At 41.4% G+C, this 12,578-nt stretch overlaps 1 protein-coding gene and 1 long non-coding RNA gene across 2 annotated transcripts in view; both read right to left on the bottom strand.

The window, feature by feature from the left end:
• The window catches only part of HS6ST1 (heparan sulfate 6-O-sulfotransferase 1), a 189,287-nt gene that overhangs the window by 76,950 nt on the left and 99,759 nt on the right, over positions 1 to 12,578 (bottom strand). The gene's annotated exons all lie outside the window — the stretch shown is intronic.
• Positions 1,415 to 5,417, bottom strand: LOC135309627 (uncharacterized). Its single transcript, XR_010369821.1, has 3 exons — positions 5,322 to 5,417; positions 4,545 to 4,649; positions 1,415 to 4,360 (listed from the first exon to the last, which is right to left on the bottom strand). It is a non-coding gene; the product is annotated as an uncharacterized LOC135309627 (long non-coding RNA).

Raw genomic sequence — 12,578 nt, forward strand, 5'->3', positions numbered from 1 at the left:
CCTTAGGTTTTACTTTAGCTAACAAGTAGGAAAAGAAACCAAGTCATTTGTCTCCTTCCCTCCTGCTGCCCAGCTGCCTGCCTGACACAAAGCACCAGCAACTCTGACAAGTCCTAAGCAAATCCCAGATCGGATTTATCCACTTCCTCAGCACTACTGTTTTGACAAAGTTCCCATGACACCAGCAAGGCACATTTGCAAAAACCCCAGCACAGCATATTCCTTGACACAAATGAAAAATGTAATATGCAGATCAGAGAGAATGACTCTGCACTGGCACAGAGCAGCTTGCTCTGGATTGACTGACAGTGCTGTTTGATGCACAGGAGAAACTCTGCTGGAAATGCACTGGATTTGCTCAATAGACCTGATGCTTAAGTCCTAAGACCTCTCTGTATTCAGGACAGATATGAGCAAAAGGATGTTATTCTGAAAATACAGCAATTTGTAACATTTCTTGCACACAGAACAAGACTGACAAAAAATGGGAAGATCCATAACTACTTGGAGAGAATTGGGAAAATTTATTTTGTGCTGTTGTGGAGGTGGAAGAGAGAACCTGTGTATGAATCTGTATACTCCCTGTCAGAACATGCAATAACAACAATCTATTTTCTGTCTCACACTTTGGAGCTGACTGAAAAGCAAGTAACTCCCAATAACAAATTACAAGCAGTGTTACAGCTGCTTTGAAAACACATAAAATTAGGCTGCTCTTCATAGTCCACACATATTTGGTATGGCAAATATATGACATACAGTTAAGCTGTAAGAGGGAAAGCTGTCTGAGCCTGCAGTTTCTGGTATGGAGCAGTGTGGCAGATTCTCTGAACAGCATTTAGGGGCTCAGATGCCCCACAGAAACCTTTTCCATGATGAGCACAGTCATAAAGCACCAAATCCTCACTGTGGTGTAAATGAACTTCTTTCATCAAAATTTAGGGGGTGATGGTGATTCACATCAGTGATGATCTGGCTTTATTCTGTCTGCAGTCTAAGGAGGATTATCTACCTGTACAAGTGATCAGTCAATATAAATACAAGACTGCAGACCTGAAAGGAGGCTAAAAGCAACACAAAGTAAGGCTTTCAAGAGCCTTAGTCACAAAGTTCACTTCAGACACTTTGAAAATTTCATCCACTGATATCTATGTGCTCACAGTGCCCATAAGAACATGCACTGTGGAGTGAAGCAGGTGGGAAGTGCACTGAGAGGCAGGAATTAATAGGTTTAGCAAGGATTAATAGACAGACTGACATTGAGAGGCTGGGGTTTGTGAACAGCACTGTGCCACCCTACCCTCAATGTCACAAGGACCTCCAGACACGTGGATGAATAAGCAATTCAGCCTAAAATCAGGCCATGCACGTGTGGCAGGCATCTGCTGGCAGAGGCCTGTGTGAAGGTGGGAGAAGGTGGGGCTGTGCAGGACAGGGCTGTGCCAGCTGAAGCCCCTCTGTGCAGACATGTTTGTACTGGCAGCACATGCTTTTGGCTGGAAAGCTCATTTCATGTGTGTGCTCCACTCCAGGGAGAAATGTTACTAAAACAGCTCAATGAACAGCTCTGCCAGCGCAGCTGATTCCACAGCAAGAGCACTTCATCTGTATGGTGGCTTTTCCCCTGAAAAAGCACTTCCAGTGTAGCTCTCCCAGCAATTCTTAGCTTAACCTCAGCAGTGACTCCAGCTTTCACCCAGCACTTTGAACTTGAATTTGTAAGGTAGAAAAAGCTCCTTTGAAACAAACCACCTCAGCCAATTCTGCCTTCAGGTCGAGCTCTGTACCTTTGATGTATGATGCTCATGTTCAGCAGCTGTGTGATGTAATTAGCACTCAATATTCACACACACAAAGTGACAAACTAAAACCTCAACCCATGAGTATCTGTACCACCTACATACCAAAGGCAAATAAATGAGGCAAAGGATGGGCTGCTGTCAAAACATCAAATTCTCATCTCCATTCCAGATGAGAATATCTGGACTCCACCACTGTGCTGCCTTGGCCAGTGCTAATTATAATCACACTTCTAGTTCCCCACCCTAAAAGAAGGCAGTTTAGGTGACAGAATGTATTACAGTTGACACTTAAATGCAATATAATAACCCCCCAATTTCCTCGTACATAAAATTACAGGAACTCTAAATAATGTATATCAGCTGCTAACCCTTTGAAATGGGAGGCAGTTTCAGTCCAGCCTCAGGATGGAGACAGAAGGAACAACTTCTGAAGACAGACTCTCTGTGGAGTGCTCTGAACACTGTCTCTGTTTCATTACCTCTCCCAGATTGAAGGGAAAAATCCAATTGGCCATCAATTAGGAAGAGTTCCCACTGAACCTGCAGAAACTCAAATTCACTGTTAGCTCATTAAATGTGCTAGCATTTGTAAAGGTTCAAATGGGCTTTTCGGGCTTCAGCCCAGCAAGAGAGCTATTCCTGTTGCTTGTTAGATAATTGTCAATTAATGAATTTAAATGCTATGTGGCAGTTTAAATGAGAAACTAACAGCTCTCCACAATCCAATAAAATCAGATGAAATTAAGTTAAATCAAAATGTTTTACACAGCATCCCAAACAAGTGACACTCAGGAAAGCACAGGTGTATAAAAAATGTATGATTTCAGAGTCTTTGAGTGGTCCCACTTCATGGCTGCATCCACCAGGAAAGGAAGGAGATGGCATGCTACATTTCCAAGTGCAATGTGTCAAGCAAGCCTTTTCCAACCTCTGGTACCTCCTTTATCTTGTTGTTACAGACTGTTTTAAGGACTTAAGAGTTACAGCCAAATAATTTACAACCCAAATCACATGCAAGTTTCCCTGTATTTTTTTTCTTAGCATTCTCACAGAACATTAGGAACAAGAGGCATTTATTCAGAACTAGTCAGCACAGTACCCAGCACACATCACTCTTCCTTTACCCCAGGATCACTTTCCCTACCTGTAGACACTTAAGTGCCAAGGCAGGAGTAAGATGCACAGCACAGGGGAAAGCAGACTAGAGTGTTTATTTAGAAATCAGCATCTTGGTGAAGAGAAGACAGATAAACATTTTGCTTGGGGCACTGGCACAGTACACACACCTTCCCTGAGTATATCAAGGACTCAGGAGTTCTGCAGGACAAGGTGCTGCAGTTCCACTGTGCATAATTTCCATCCTTTCTGCCCTCACAGCTACCTGGAGGATGCTGCAAGGGGGTCAAGAGCAGGCTGTCTGCACATCCCAACAGACCCCCTCCCATGCCAACAGGGCTCAATTCTCTACATCCCAGATACTCTTCATGCTGAACTTACTACCTGACAATCAAAAAGGAAAGGGCTAACAGTGGGCAAAACATAGTAAGAGACGGAGAGATGGGGCAGAGGAGGGAGGAGGGAGAACATACATGGGCTTCCACTACTTCAAAATAGTTAGATCTGCTAGATTTTAGGTTTTTTACTACTTTTAGGAAATCAGAAGGATCAGCAAAGCAGCACTTTTGGCTTAGAAAAACAGAAAAACAAAAGGGCAGCTACAGCATTCTGTGATCACCTGAAAGAACCCACATGAAAAAGGTTAGCTAGATTAGCTCGTAAAGGTACAAGAAAATGGTGTAGAAAATGAATCTAGTTTATGAAAAACTAGATCAGTTCCTATCTCTGAATCAGACTTTATTCTAAAGGTGAATTGAGTAATCAAATCAGACTGGAAGGTTATCTGAAGTTCAGTAGTTTCCTTCACATATGACATCGTCCGTGCTCCTGCAGAATATTACCTATTATCACTTGTAATTTTGTAGAGAAAATATCCTGTAAAGAGGAAAGCTGTCTCAAAAACCAGCTCCAGAAGTGTCACTGGCCAAGGAAAATTAGAACCACTGAACTTCTGCCTAAGCAGATGTGGATAAAAATTCAGCAATCCTGTCCTCAGTACTTTTAACTGCTAGAGAGGAGACCAAAGCACATCTGCCTCCACCATTTCTGTAATCAAGCTTCAAGACCACCAGTCAGTGTTTCTGTTTGGAACAGTCACGAAATGCCACATCAGCAGCATTGTGGAGGGATGTGTTGGCAGAGAGGACAGGCACTATTCCAAACCCACACACAGCTTTTCCTGGTTTCATCACCCCGGGGAGATGCCTCTACATAACAAGAACAGGTCTGTGGTTGCCATTTTCAACTACTACTGTCCTTCAGGACCCTGGCATGTCTGTCACCTTAAGCAAATAACTGCATGTTCCAGCAGTCTCCTCTGCTTCAAACCTGTAAAAATGCCAGTGCTCTGCCTGCTGGACTCGAAATGAAGATGTTCAAGTCCCAACAGTCAGTCAGGAGCTCCAGCAGCAGGCTCCAATCGTTTATTGTCTTCCTGGAAGCTGGAATCAGAATATTAGATTTTCTCAAAAGCTTTACTGACCTGATATGTGCAAAGCACACCCCCTCACTCTCCAGCTCTGTATTTCTCCTTCTGCCTCTAGTCTATTTTTTTTTGATTTGCACTGGAAGTTGGTTCTGCAGAGGAATCTCCTGGTGCACCCAACCACCAGGACCACCTCTCACCTGGATGTGGTTGCTCCTGCCAGTCTCAGTGTAACAGCAGGAACACCAGGCAGAAGGTGCAGCATTATGGGGCAAATCCAGTCAGCTGTCTTAGACAGGAACCAGCTGACAAATGGAAAGTTATTAAAAAACTTCACAAGGTAGGAAGACAAAGGACTCTGAAATATCTTCTTTTGCACAAGTTGCAGCTTAGCAGTGGGGAAAAGAGTTAATTAATTATTGGAGTTCATTTGACTTCTAGTGTTTAACATGCAGCAGCTCTTTAGTCTGGACTTTCTTCTTGCCTACAATACCTAAGATTGCCAAGCAGCCTCTCACCCCTGTGCTGGATAAGCAGGAGACAGTTTGGTTTCCAAGATCAGCAGGTGCACCGAGTCCACAATAATCAGAACAGTTTTGGGGTGTGTCCCCCAAACCAGATGAGGCTACCACTCCATAATAGGGCCCTTCACACTGCACCTTTTGCTTCTTTACAGACAGCTCTTCCCATATGCTATTACCAATATTATTAGCACTGAAAGTTTACTCTGCTGTGCAGTTTACAAGCAGATCAATACACCATTTTCCCTCCCACCAGAGCACCATGCTGCTTATCCTCTGCCTTTAATGCACTGTTTGACTTCAGCAGCATGTCAGAGGCAGGGAAAGCTGGGAAAAAAAGCTCAAGAATCCACTTGATGGAAATAACTCATTCATTGGAGTGAGTTCCTAATTTCCTCTCAAGGAACCCCTGAGCTGTGGCCTGGCAGGCTGGGGTGGGGGTGGCAGTAGCTGTACCTGTGCTGCAGGGATGGCAGAGAGCACAGAGCCTGCTGAGTGACTCAGCACACTCACTGCCACCAACCCCACTGGGTTAATCCTGCCATCTGTTCTCAAAAACAGGTGAGTGTGCTTATTGTGGAAAGGTCTTGATTTTAATGCTGGCTGCTGTGACCTGGGATGAGCTGTGTGATTGATGCAGCTGGCAAGGCTGTGCAGCTGGCACAAAGCCCCCTCTCAGAAATGGCTGTCAGACCAATATGATTAAAAAATAAATAAATCAAGGAACCAGAAGCAATTCCATATACCCTTCCCCAATCAAGTATACATTATTAAAGACAAGGTTGCCAACTCTCTTAGGATGGCCACAGTGGAAATGCTGTGGTATTTTCAAACCCCAGTTTGTTAATCCTTTTAGTCCCAGCAATAAATACAGAATCCACAGGACAAAGCCCCAAAAGACCATTCATGCACAAATACATCCCAAAGTCACAGTGACTAGCAAGCAGAGGTTCACAGTGCAATGTAGCTCAAAGCTAAGGGTATGTCTCAGAAACCCCACAGTGAAATGCTTGCTCTTTAGTTCACTTTCCCCCCCTCCCTAAGTGGATTTTCATCCCATTAATTGAAACCCGTGACTAGAAACTTGCATTTCCTTACTATACATGAAACTGACTATTAGTCTGTGTCCCCTCCTAATGACAATAAAGGCTGTGGAATGCTGGTGCCTCATGACTGGTATTAGAAATGCCAAATCAGACAACATAAACTGGAATTAAACTGTGATTTTCTACTCAGCTTTAACAGCTACAGATAATTCCCCATGCAGGATGTCTTACACTATTTGGCACTAGTTTGATTTTGTATCACACTTTTCCCTTGATATTGTTGGACATACAGATATAAAGTTCAATGGGACTTCCTCCTGCTAGCAGCAGCAAAATTTTCCTGAAAGTTACTTGAATTAATTACAACTCTGTTGCAAATACTTCATGAAAGCAATTTTATTTAGCCCTTGCAACAAAAACCCAACAAAATATTCCATGAGCCACCTTTGTTATTGCCCTGCAGCAGGTAAGTGCTGAGAGAAACAGATGCAGCTTGTGCTTGGTTAGAACATTTCTGTAAGAAGCTTAAGTCAGGAGTCCCTTAAAGAACTGAACTGACCCTACATAAGAAAGTATTTGACCTTTTCAATAAGGTCAAGGGTTCACTGAAAGATTACAAGAAAATAACAGGTCTAATAGGTTCAGGCAAAGGCTTCTGTGCTCACGATCAAACCAGAGAAACTCTTATGCCAAAAACTCCCTGTCAGGTAGGACCACAAAATTCCATATTTCCTAAAAACTTTAAAAAAAATTAACTCGCAGTCCCATATTTTTTACCAGTTAAGACACTTCTCAGGAAACAAATTAAACTGAAAATCATCAAGTCCACCAATTAATTTTCATGTTGGTCAATGGCACCTGTAAATCATTATGTGAACCCAAGATATTTCTGTAATACCCAGACATGCTGCATCTTTACTTCTTTCATCTTGAAAAATGTATAATTATCAGTCTTTACAGAACAACCATACAGCAAAATTCAACAAGGTAACTCACTGGGTGGCTTTAATTTTTTAAAAAAATAATTTTCATTCTTCATCAATGGATTCAAACACTGTAAAAGCAATTAAGCTACGTAATAAAGACTCAGCTGCACTGACAGTCACATTTCCTTCTAAGAATCATAGTGAGATTTGTTTTACCATCCTTAAACACATAAAATGTTTGCTAGTTTATATTTGCTAATCCAGTTCCTTCCTTAATCAAATTACTTACTTGTACTAGGTTAGAAACATAAAATAACTCCCCAAGGCAGGAAAGTACTCATAAGATGCTATATGGGAGAAGCAGGAAAATAAGAGAAAAATGTATCTGGGACTGGAGCAAGACAAACCAGTCACATTCCTGTCACCTCTGGCTATCAGAACCTGGGAAAATTGCAGCACTGTAGCTGGGGACAATTTTCCTGATAATGACGACTGTAACAAGAAAAGAAAGAGGCTTTACAGGGAACTGGGAAATAAAAATGAGGTGTAGGTGTAGATTGGTAAAATCAGCTTTGTGCAGTAATTTTGAGAGTGGGTCAGTACTTGGCATGGCCATTGTTAAACCTTTTGACAGCCTTCCAACCCTCTAACACCCCAGGGCCAGAGAGGTCTTTCATCTCCTGACTTGTCTGGCATCTCCTCAGAGACACTCTCTCCAGGGGAAGAATACAAGGGCTGGAGATGCACTATCAGAATTATTTAAGCCTTGGAGAATTTCAAGTAATGGGTGTTATTTTCTGTAAGTTAGTACAGTTTATCTCAGCTGCTCTCAGGGGAGTTATTCTGGTGAAAAAGGGTGAGATGCTGAGTTCTCTGTTTTATTCTGAGGGCTCACATTGCTCACTTGTTCCCTCTGGACATTTGAATTCCCAACACATCTACTAAGAAACTCTAGATTTTGAGTTGTTATTTTCTTCTTTTTCTTTGATCTTTGGAAAGATGAATTACTTTTTTGCCTGTCTGACTGGACCATCTGCTAATATTGCAGGAGGACATGTGTTGGTATTAATAAACTTTATATATTCATGTAATAATTTTGCTTGGGAACCCAGCTGAATTTGTTTAGCCTGTTCTCAGTATGATGCTGTCAGCCACTGATATTCAGAGGGGAAAGCCATAAATACTTTTCTGAGACTGGCTAATGAATTTAAAAAAAAAATTCAATCAGAATAATTGCCATGGTTTTGCTTGGGAAATAATGACTTGCAAAAATGTACTCAAGAGGGATGTAGGAGATTTAAACAATGCCAGATGTGAATGCCTTCTTTTAGCCAGTGAACTGCCAGGCCCTTCCCAACCTCAGTAACTATCTTCAGGACAACAAAGCCCACAGGAAGGAAAAATTACACTGTGCATTTCTGAGAGACACACATATGCAAACCAATGGCTGTGCCCCATTCACTGATGCAAATCTGAAGAGTTCTTGCTTTCTTCTCTTAAAATCTTTTGTCCCTCTAGACCCAAGGCCAGCTCAATTTTCTCCAAAAATTAATTAAAACCATAAATCATTTTGGAGGCAAAACAAAAATGGCAGGGAAAAAAGATGTGAAACTGTATCTCCACCTAGTTTTAATTTAGAAGAACTGACAAACAATGGGATAAGATACAGAAAAACTTCTCATCCAGGCTCAGCTTCACTGAGACTCATTTTGGCTTTGGGTTGTCCACCCGTATAAGCAAATACCTATAAATAAATCAACAGTGGCATCTGTGACCTTCCCAATGGGAGAGCCATTTGACATCAGCTTGATTCCTAGGGTACCAAATTGTGCTGTGACTGAAATGTGCAAGCTGTACCTGAGCAGTGCACAGACATTGGTCACTTGTCCAAGACAGACCTGTTTGCAACTCCTTTTCCTCCCAGCATCACCAAAAAAGTAAAGATACAGCATTTTCTGGGTACTGCAGAAATATCTTGGGTTGACATAATGATTTACAGGTGCCATTGACCAATGTGAGAATTAATGGTGATGCTGGGAGAATAAAAGGACCAAAGCAAATTGGGAACAAGGCATGTTGCTCTACAGGCTGCATAGAAAAGGCCACTCACAGGCACACACCAAGCAACAGGCGTCTCCAGGGAAGCAAAAAAACCTCCTCTGACTTTCAGGAATCTTCTTAATGTGGAAGAGGTTCTACAGTGACTTCTGTGAGCCAGAGAGAAGTTTGATCAGAGGATCCATGTTTACCCCTGAAAGAATTTCCTACCAAGGTCGTTGACACAGAAACCAAGAAAGAAAAAAGGATAAATAAGAGAAACCTGCAATGCCCATTCCAATAAGCACTTTGTCTCTTGTGACCAATGAGTAAAGTGTAAACTTATGAGTTTTGTAAGAATGTATAAAAAGCATGCATGCTAGAATAAAAATGGGTTTGAAGCCTTCTGAAAATGGAGTGTGTTCTCTGTCTCAGCTATGTGATATCTTAACATCCCATTCCTTTGTCCCTTTACCCTGTATCATCACCAGCCTTAAAAGCCCCCATGCTTCTACCTCCTAAGAGTTCTTTTATTTCTGCTGTGTGCAGTCAAATTAAATGCCAAAATAAAAGCAGGGAACAGTAACTGCAGAGGTGATACAACAGCATGAAGCCAGTTTAGTCATTCTTATCTCCTTGTGATCAAAATCATAGCTCTGTATCTGTTTGCAACAATGCCATAAGACATGAAAAAAACCCAGGAGTAACTCTGCCAATAAATTTTCAGACAATTTCGTGTTAAGGATAAGGCAATTCAATTTACAGAAGTAAATCTTTTTGGTTATGTTGGTATTTTGAGTGCAAAGCTATAAACCAAAACATATTAAGAAAGAGTTACTGTTGTATAATTAATGTTCCAAAGAAGAAAAATATTGATGCTAAGGGATGACGTTAACTGCATTCCCACTTGAGTATGTTATGGTACAATATTTAATTACATGCTTGCATTTCTCAAACATCTATTACAACCTATCTTCTACTAGACATGATGCATGTGTATTATTGGGCTGAACAACATGGTAATATATCAAAAGAAATTGCAGGAATTGTTTTCCAGTTATCTCAACAGAATGTCAATTCCCTTCCACCTCAGACCTGCACCCAAACTGATGAACCATGGCAGCCCTCCCTCCCACACAGGCCAGCTTTGAGCAGCAGTGCCTTAACCTCAGGGATATTTTCAGAATACTACAAGCAACAAAAAAAGGGAAAATATGCAAAAAATAATATAAAAATAAAATAATGCAAAATAAAACAAATTTCATCAAGAGGACTTGCTGCTGATACAGCTGCATCACAGCTGCAGTGAAGGCAGGGGTTCATTCACATGCCACTCTGAGGCACACACAAGAAAATCCAGAATTCTCTGTACTGGCTATACGCTTTCTCTTAACTCCTCATATCTTTCCAGAAACTTACGCCAACTACACTTAATTCACTTGATACAGGTAACCTTCAGCTAAGCTTTCAGACATATCCATGTTTAGTAAACTACAACTTCTGGCTGAATTTTCCTGTGAAAGGCTGTGAAGTAGCTCTGCAGGACTATTTAACGTTTATGTGAGCCCTCACACGCAGTCACATGAGTATATCAAAGTTTAGTGTCTACAGCAGCAAGGCTAATATTTCACTTCAAAGAGGTGTTGGTAACCCCAGCTGGTGACACTGCACTGCTCTGTCACTGTGGGCACTGCAGGGTGAGCTCAGCAAGGTGACACACCAGTCTGGGAAAGCTGGGATGCTCATACAAAAAAAAAAAAAAAAAAGAAACTTATATTTATGAGGTAGAGAACACCTTTGACACATTTTTATTCTTTCATTCTAAATTTCACTAAAATCTGCAGGATTCACGTATGCTGTCTTCATCCTGCTAAAATCTGACTTGATTTTGTCCCCCATGAGATTTCTGCATCTTACTGCTAAGTTGGGAAAAGTTTGCTTTGGTTTGTCATGTCTCAGTGTAAGGTGTGTTACAACTCCAGAGACTGAGGAGGGCTCAAGAACTGAAGAAAAGGAGGATAAGGAACACTTCAAGGCCATTAATCTATTTGAGAGCCAGTGGATTCCTAGTGAGGCATAAAGAGAACCTGTTTGGATTTTTTTAAAAGGAAGAGTTTGTTGTGAATAGGGACTGTTCCTCCTAAACAGGATTTATATGTGTTTAAACCTCCCCATCACAGCTGACAACACCCCAAGGGCACAGTTTGCCAAAAATGGTAGACAAAATATCTGGAAATCTTCCACTTGTACAGCTGGCAAATTGACAGTTCATGTCTCATTCAACCCCCAGCAATGAATTCTTACTCTGATATCAACCAAAAGTGTTGCTCCTTTCAAATATGCTACCTTCCCAAATTTCTGTGCATACAAATACACACATTTTGTAAAAAGAATAATGGCATGATTAATAATTCTGCTACTTTCTCTTTCCTGTTATCTTTACAATTTCTCTGAAGAAACCTTTACTGAACACAGTTTTTTCAAGGATACACCTCTCAACTACAGTATTCAAAGCCTGGTCGTTTATTTGCAAGAAGAATTTGGCGAAAAACCAAAACCCACAACAAAAACCCTACCAAATTGCCACTGACTTGGTACACAGCAGGCAAAGCTGCAAGTGAGAGGAGCCTCCCTCTGAGTGCAAATCCAGAGGTTTCATTTCCCAGCTTTTCTGTAACACCACACACCCATCCAGAGCCTCTCCTCCAACATGTGCACATTACCTATCTCCAGCTCCATTTCAAAATACCACTTTTTGCAACCAAACTGAACATTCTCAGTAAAGGACAGACGTTATTTTTGAAATAAGTCATTTGAAAATGATGACCAATCGTAAGTATTTCTGCAAGGAAAGTAAAGGCCAGCTATTTGTACTCGAGAAAATCCCTGGCACTGGAGATTAAACTCAAGGGCTCACAGTATCCCTTATGTACTGGAAAGGACAGCAGGTAGATTCTCCTAAGAGATTTAATTCTAATGCTGCATAAGCCACTCACAGTCACAAAGACTTTGGCATAGACACAGATTCCAACTGTTCTGTGTAACTAAACAAACTCTGAAAAACCATTTATTGCTGGCAAGCCTGGAAAAGAGCACGTGAAAACCACAGAGAAGGAAAGGAAACATCTCACACAGCCCTGAGTGGTGCCTTTGGGAGGAGAAGGAGACAAATCTCCCTCTTCCCCAGAAGAGGAACCACCACTGCTTTGAATTTTCCAGCACCAAATACAATTTCCCTGGGTAACTATCACTTACACTGAAATATTTTTAAGAGAGCTACATCAAAGGAACCTGTACACCAGTGCACAATATTTATTTGCCCTCTGGGAGAAAGCCAGCATTGGTGAGTGAGCACAGGGAGTGCAGGGCTGGGAACTGTGAGGAATGTGGGACTTGGGGAAGAAAGTAATAAATACATTGCTGTGAGCAGTGTTCAAATACTTAGGCCAGAAACATATTCTGTCCCATATTTCTCTGGTAAGTTTAATTTTCACCCTCCATGTCCTACTTCTGCAATGCTCAGGAAATCACTAAACTGAAAATAATTGGAAGCTGGAGAACTATTAAGGGGAAGTATCACATATGCTTGCCCTGTTTTAGTCTTCCTGGGGCTATCAGACTAGATGGATTTTTCTCCTGCTCCAGTACAGCTGTTCTTATTTTCTTTTCTTTCAGAAAGGGTAACATCCCATATGAACACAATT

Source organism: Passer domesticus, chromosome 11 (genome assembly GCF_036417665.1).
Source record: "Passer domesticus isolate bPasDom1 chromosome 11, bPasDom1.hap1, whole genome shotgun sequence".
NCBI classification, from domain to species: Eukaryota; Metazoa; Chordata; class Aves; order Passeriformes; family Passeridae; genus Passer; species Passer domesticus.